Genomic DNA, 6,124 nt, shown 5'->3' with positions numbered 1-6,124 from the left:
AACTGAATGATCTCTCTTTCAGATTATGAACTGCCAGAGTCCTGGCCCCTGCTGAAAAGTACCCCAAACCAACAAATGTCTACCTGGGCTGGTCTCCAGTGCTCCTTCCCGGAAGGACACTAGTCACCCAGCCTGATGCCTCTGGGGCTAGGGCTGGGCCCTTCATAAAGCTTCATCATAAATTAGCAAACATGTGCGGCTCCCAACTTTAAGATAAAGGTTTTTTGTTTTTATTTATTAATGAAATGAAACCATGTAACCTACTGCATTTTTATTTAACGCCAATAGTTAGATCTGGACACTGAATGTGATATATCTTTAAAACTTGCCAGAGTGATCACAAACCAAGATTGGGGACAGGGAATGCCTTAAGGCAGACCCTCCTACAGGAGGAGCCCAGCAGGGAATGCCCTCCTGGAACTAAGGCTCCCTGCTGCAGGGGTTTCTTGCCTTGTTTCATTTTTAGAAACCAGAAAAACACAGAAGGGTTCCAGTTCTAACCATACCACTCAGGCCTGGCCTCAGGCAAAGGAAACAAGCCAGGAGAGTCAGGCCAGGCTTCCAGCCCCTACCTGCCACCATGAAAGTCAAGGACCCAGTCAGTGACCCTATACTCCCTAGCCCAGGGTAGACAGAAGTAGCTCAGGGGCACACACATTCCAGAAATCTCTGAGTACAGGACAGAAGGGAAGAAAAAGAAGAGAAGTATGTCAGAAAGTCAATATAATAATCATGATGATGATGATTATGATAATAATAATAATAAACAAAATGGCCACTAGGACTCTTACCCTGGCTCTCCTACTTAGAGGCTTGGTGACTTGAGCATTTCACCTCTCTCTTTCTCCACCTGTTACATGATGATGATTATCTACCCAGAACCTTGTCCCAAGAGCCGTCGTAAGAACCAGATGAGATCACGTAAAAAAAATTTTTTTGAAGACGACAAAGTTGGTTTGTAAACTGTTCAGAATATTCATTCTTTTTAAGGCTATTTAACATCAGTATGCCAAACCAGATACCACACCTAAATATTATACCAGGTAAATGAAATCTTAGCCATCTATTGATGGTTAAATAGGCATACTGTATATTTCTTAAAATAAATTAATGTTACTGGGAAATACGTAAATACCCCCATTGCATAAAGCCAGTTACAGCATTTGCTAAAGTGGGCTTCTACCTCTTGGGCCAGTACAGTTTCAAGGGTCCCTAAGGCGTGCTCTATACAACTCTGAGTGGGTGGTGCAAGTCTTTAGCTAGACCACATAAAAATTGTTTCTATTCTCATTGAATGCCGCTATCTCTATGATTTGTGAGTAGGCTGCTCAATGAGTTCAGAAAAACATTTCCTTCTAGCTCCAGCTGGCAAGATGTCAAGATTGAAAAACACATTTCCTGATTCTCTTTCTTGCCCCAATTGGGATGGATGACCCTAATTCTCACCACCCCATTTCCTTAAGCCATTAGCAGTGATTGAATCTCTGCCCATCCCAATGAGCCTCATACAGACGATTTTAATGCACAGCGGCACCCGTAATAGAGAGAACTATGTTGTGAAACTTCAAATTCACTTTTAATTTCATCTTTGACAGACCAAATTGAAGCCATGGGTTATACTTTGTTATGGCCGCTTAACACTAGCTAGAGATTTCAGGCACCCTCTGCTTTGTAAGTTTCCCTCTCCCATTAGCCTCAGATCAACTAAGAAATCTTCCACCTCTCTCCTGATGGCTTTCAGTTCACAGGAGTCCATCCATCATCATGGGGGGAGGTCATATAGAAAGACAGCCAGAAGCCAATGTCCTTGAGGAGTTGGGAATCCAGCAGAAGAAACGAGACAGTCAAGTGTCCTCTGCCTCTCCATACATTCACACACACTTGTTGCATGCTGCTGAGTGAGGAAGGAGTTTCATGAAACACACAAGAGCACTGCCAGCAAGATTCACTCATTCTTAACCAGGCACCACTTGCCGCAGAAGCTTGAGAGAAGACAAAGATAATACAGGCAACCCCACCATGGACTGCTCCCCCTTGCCACTCTCTCAATAAGCCCACAATGAACTATGATCCCCATTAGATCCCTACTAGACAGATGAGGCACCAGAAGGCTTGCAAAGGTTGTGTACTGGGGGCACCTGGGTGGCTCAGTTGGTTAAGCATCCGCCTTTGGCTGAATCCAGGGATCAAGCCCTGCCAAACCTCCGGCTCCCTGCTCAGCAGGAGTCTGCTTCTCCCTCTAACTCTCTCGCTTCTCATGCTCTCCCTCTCTCTCTCCCAAATACATAAATAAAATCTTTAAAAAAAAAAAAAAAGCTTGCATACCTTGCCTAGTATATCATAGATGCTTGCTGCAGAGCAAAATTCCAACCGAGATTTGTCTGATTCCCAAGCTTCTGCTTCTAAACCCTTATACTCAGCCGGCTTCCTTGTCTGCAGGAGTCAGTCAGGAAACCTTTGGGCTCTTCAGGGCGGTGTATGCCTTGCACTGAGGGAAAAGAGGGGATGACGTCACGCAAACTGCACAGTGTGTATACCCAGGGCCCAAAACGCTGCCCAGTATACGGTAGAAGCTCAATGTCTATTGAATGAATGAACAGAAGGAAAAATGAGAAATGGTACAAACAAAGGCAAGAGATCAGTATAAGGACAGAGAGCAAAGGCGGGGAAAGGGAAAACGAGAACGTGGAAGGGGAAAGAAGAGCAGAGACCGCAGCTCAGCGGAGCTTACCGCAGCATGGCTTAGGTACCGAGGTCAGCCGAGCCCAGTGGAGTGAGGAAGGCTGCAAATTCTAGGGTGAGGGGCTTGCATTCAGTTCTATGCATGACTGCTAACTAAATTCCAAAAGAGGGGCCTCATAAGGTGGACGCCATCACTGAGAAGGATTAGTCCAGCTCTTTTGCGTGGGGGGGGCTGGAGGTAGAAGGACCAGAGACTGTGTCACCAGCAGGTGACTGATGAACTCACTAGGGAGGACCCAGGTGACCCAGGTAAGAGTTGAGCACACAAAAAAAAACAAAAACAAAAAACAAACAAGCAAACAAAAACAAAACAAAACAAAATGGAGCTAAGCACCAACTTGTGTCTCAGTTAAACAGACGAGAGCATTGGGCCTGCCATTGTGTCCGCATTGTTTCCAGCAAGCAGAGGACAGTGGGGTCCTGCAAGCTCTCTTCCTCCCAAGCAAGCAAGGAGATGGACATACTAAGAAAATAAGCAGCTCAGCCTCATGGCACAAAGAATTACTTCTAAAAATCTCTGGTCACCAGGTCAAAAGAATTGGCAAATTGGCTACCAGTCTGAGCAAGTGGTTGGTTGCAAGTGCTTTTAATAATCTTCACGCACCAGAGAATTTTTTTTTTAAAGCCCTCAAATAGGAGCAGTTCCTTTGTCAAATTTAGATGGATCATCTCACTAATAAGAGTCATGAACCATAGGTAGCCATTGCTATAAAGACTCCCCCAGCCAATGGCAAACATGTTGAGAACAAAGGCAGAGCCTTCTCCTTTTGGGGGAACCTCACAGTGGGTTCGGGTCAGAGGATGCAGAAATGAGAGCCTTGCAAATATTTACTACACTGGAGTTTTAACAACAAGAGCAATCAGAAAACTTAATTTTCTGGGGTAGAATGTGCTAAAATACCACCCCCAAATCCTTTCTGTGTAATGAAGCTCTCCCTGTGAAAACTCGGGCCCTACCTTGCAGGGCTATTCTCTGTCAGGTACCATTTCTCCTCCGAGAACTACAATCACGGCTGCTCTTTTCTCAGGATGAAAAACAGATACCAAGCAAGTCTTTGCGTTAATTCAGCAGCACAAGAACAAGTTGTGAAAATTCCCTTTGCCAGAGAAGCAATCGGCTGTTTTACTACTCACCCAGCAGCCTCTATTTCCCACTTGGTACTATATTTATGGCTTTTATGGGGCTAAAAGAGGCTAGGAACTCCGTGTTGGACAAATTTGATATCTGTCCAACTAATGATAACAATTCACATTTAAGTGCATATTGTTAAAATCGTAATCTCTGTCCCAGACTCGAAGCTATTTTGTAATACAGGTATTTTCAAGACTTTCAGATGCCAAACGGCTCCCCACTCTAGCAAATGATCTTACTGTTCAGCCAGTCAGGGGTTTGGTCTTGCACAGAGTCAGTTTCGACAAAGTTCCTGAAACACAACGTGATCTGAGAAATCAGAAAGTAGGCAGTGCGTGTTGCTGTTATGTGATTATCACTCAGTTTCTGAGGGGGGGCTCGTGCTGAGTGGTTCTGCTCCAGCATTCACCCCCAACACCTCCACACACTTACCTACCTGCCCGCTTTCCTCTGGTGGCTCATAGACCTTTCTTTGGACTTTGCACGACACAGTTCGGGCCTTCCCTAATTCTGAGCTGCCAAGACTACAGTACGTAGCTGAAACACTTGAACACTCATGTGGAAGGAACTCAGCTTCTGCTTTTGGGTCATTTAATAACGGTTGCTCTATTTCCTTTTCTTCTGTTAAGCAACTCTATTTCCACAGAAAAAAATATAACCAATGAATGATTCTTTTTATTGTTGTCTTACCAAGTACTGAAAGCAGTGATCATGAACTAAACCATGCCAGACGGTTCCATAACCTACCCTGTGCTCAGAGAGCAATGTCACATCTGGCTGTGTGACAGGAGCCCTTTCAGAGGGGAAATAAGAAAGAACTTAAATGACATGAAAAATTGTTTTTACAAGGGAAAAAGAAGCATGCTTTAATTGTGATTTGATTCGACAGGAGACACACACACATCCTGCTTGGAGCAAAAATACTGAGACTCTTGGGCAAATTATCACGTTGACATTGAGTACACCTGTTTATTTTTTCTGCCTTTTGCCAGATGCTCAGCTCCACGGCCTGGTCTAGAACCTAAATATATCCTGTTAAAATATAGGAGGAAAGTGGTTGCTTTCTTCCACAGGAAGACTTAACCTATAAATAAACACTATCACTGCCGCCATCCATTCTCAGGACTGCATTCCTGACTTCCTACCTGCACCAAGCAAAGCTGTGTCTTGGTATCACCTCAACCATCCTGCTATTGTGTAGGTGAATTAACTGCGACAAGATGAAGCGATTTTCTCGAGACCCAATCACCAAAGCTAGAACCCAGGTGTTCTTTGACCCAAGGTTATACAAGTAATGATTGAAAGGTGATATCATTCCCTGATTTCCAGCTTCCAGCAACACCCAACTTTCTGGCCCATAGCGTCTGCCTCAACACACCTAACCTGGGCGTTGCACCCAAAGGGAATGTCTTACTGTTGTTGTACCATGTGTTTGGATGTAGTTTCTTCTAGGCCATTTGGTTGACTGCTGCCTGTCTCAGATGCAGGGGTGATATACAAAATACTTAACAACTAAGATGGCCTAGGCACTCACCAATCAGAAGGGATACTGGGAAAACCCCAGAGCCCTGCTCCCTGGGAGCCTTCTCATTTCTCACCACTTCCCAGGCATCCCTCCCTCCACTTCTGACCCTACTAGAGAACAGGCAGGCATTGGCCAAATGGCTTAAGGGTTACATGCCCTTGCCGGGCTCTAATGGGCCAGGGAAGAACTGGTGATTGCACACGGCCCTTGGAATCGCCGCCTGGGAACAGGATGCATTCTCCGGCCTGGCCCGTTTGGAGGCAGCCCAGCACTGAGTCTGGCTCCAATCCAGGCTGGTTCCAAGCCAGGAGGGAGTTTGTGACAATGGATGGCGAGTGCTCCTCAGTTCCTCAGTTGAGGCTGGAGGTGAAAAGGGGGAGGGTTTGTTAAAGGCAGATCTAAAATAGGAGTAGCCAGAGAATATGGGGTGAAATCATTAGAGAAGAATGATGGATTCTCAGAGTCTGCTGTAGACTGCACTTGAAGAGATTTTTTTTTTAAAGTTGCTTTTATCATCTCCTAGAGAATATAAGGGTCCCTCATAATTTTAGTTCAGTGATAGAAACTAGGCACATGCTAATTGGAAAGAGCATGCATAGGTTTTAGTGTTCCACCAATCTGGTCCAAGCTCCTTCCTCGTCAGGAAGAAAGCACACTTCCTATTTACCTAGAAATGATGCATTGGCAGAGAGAGTTCACGGATTCCAGATCAGTGTAGGAAAAAG

This window comes from Mustela nivalis, assembly GCF_964662115.1.
Source record: "Mustela nivalis genome assembly, chromosome: 11".
Taxonomy (NCBI): Eukaryota; Metazoa; Chordata; class Mammalia; order Carnivora; family Mustelidae; genus Mustela; species Mustela nivalis.
The sequence above is the reverse complement of the archived record's forward strand: the minus strand, read 5'-3'. Positions refer to the sequence as shown.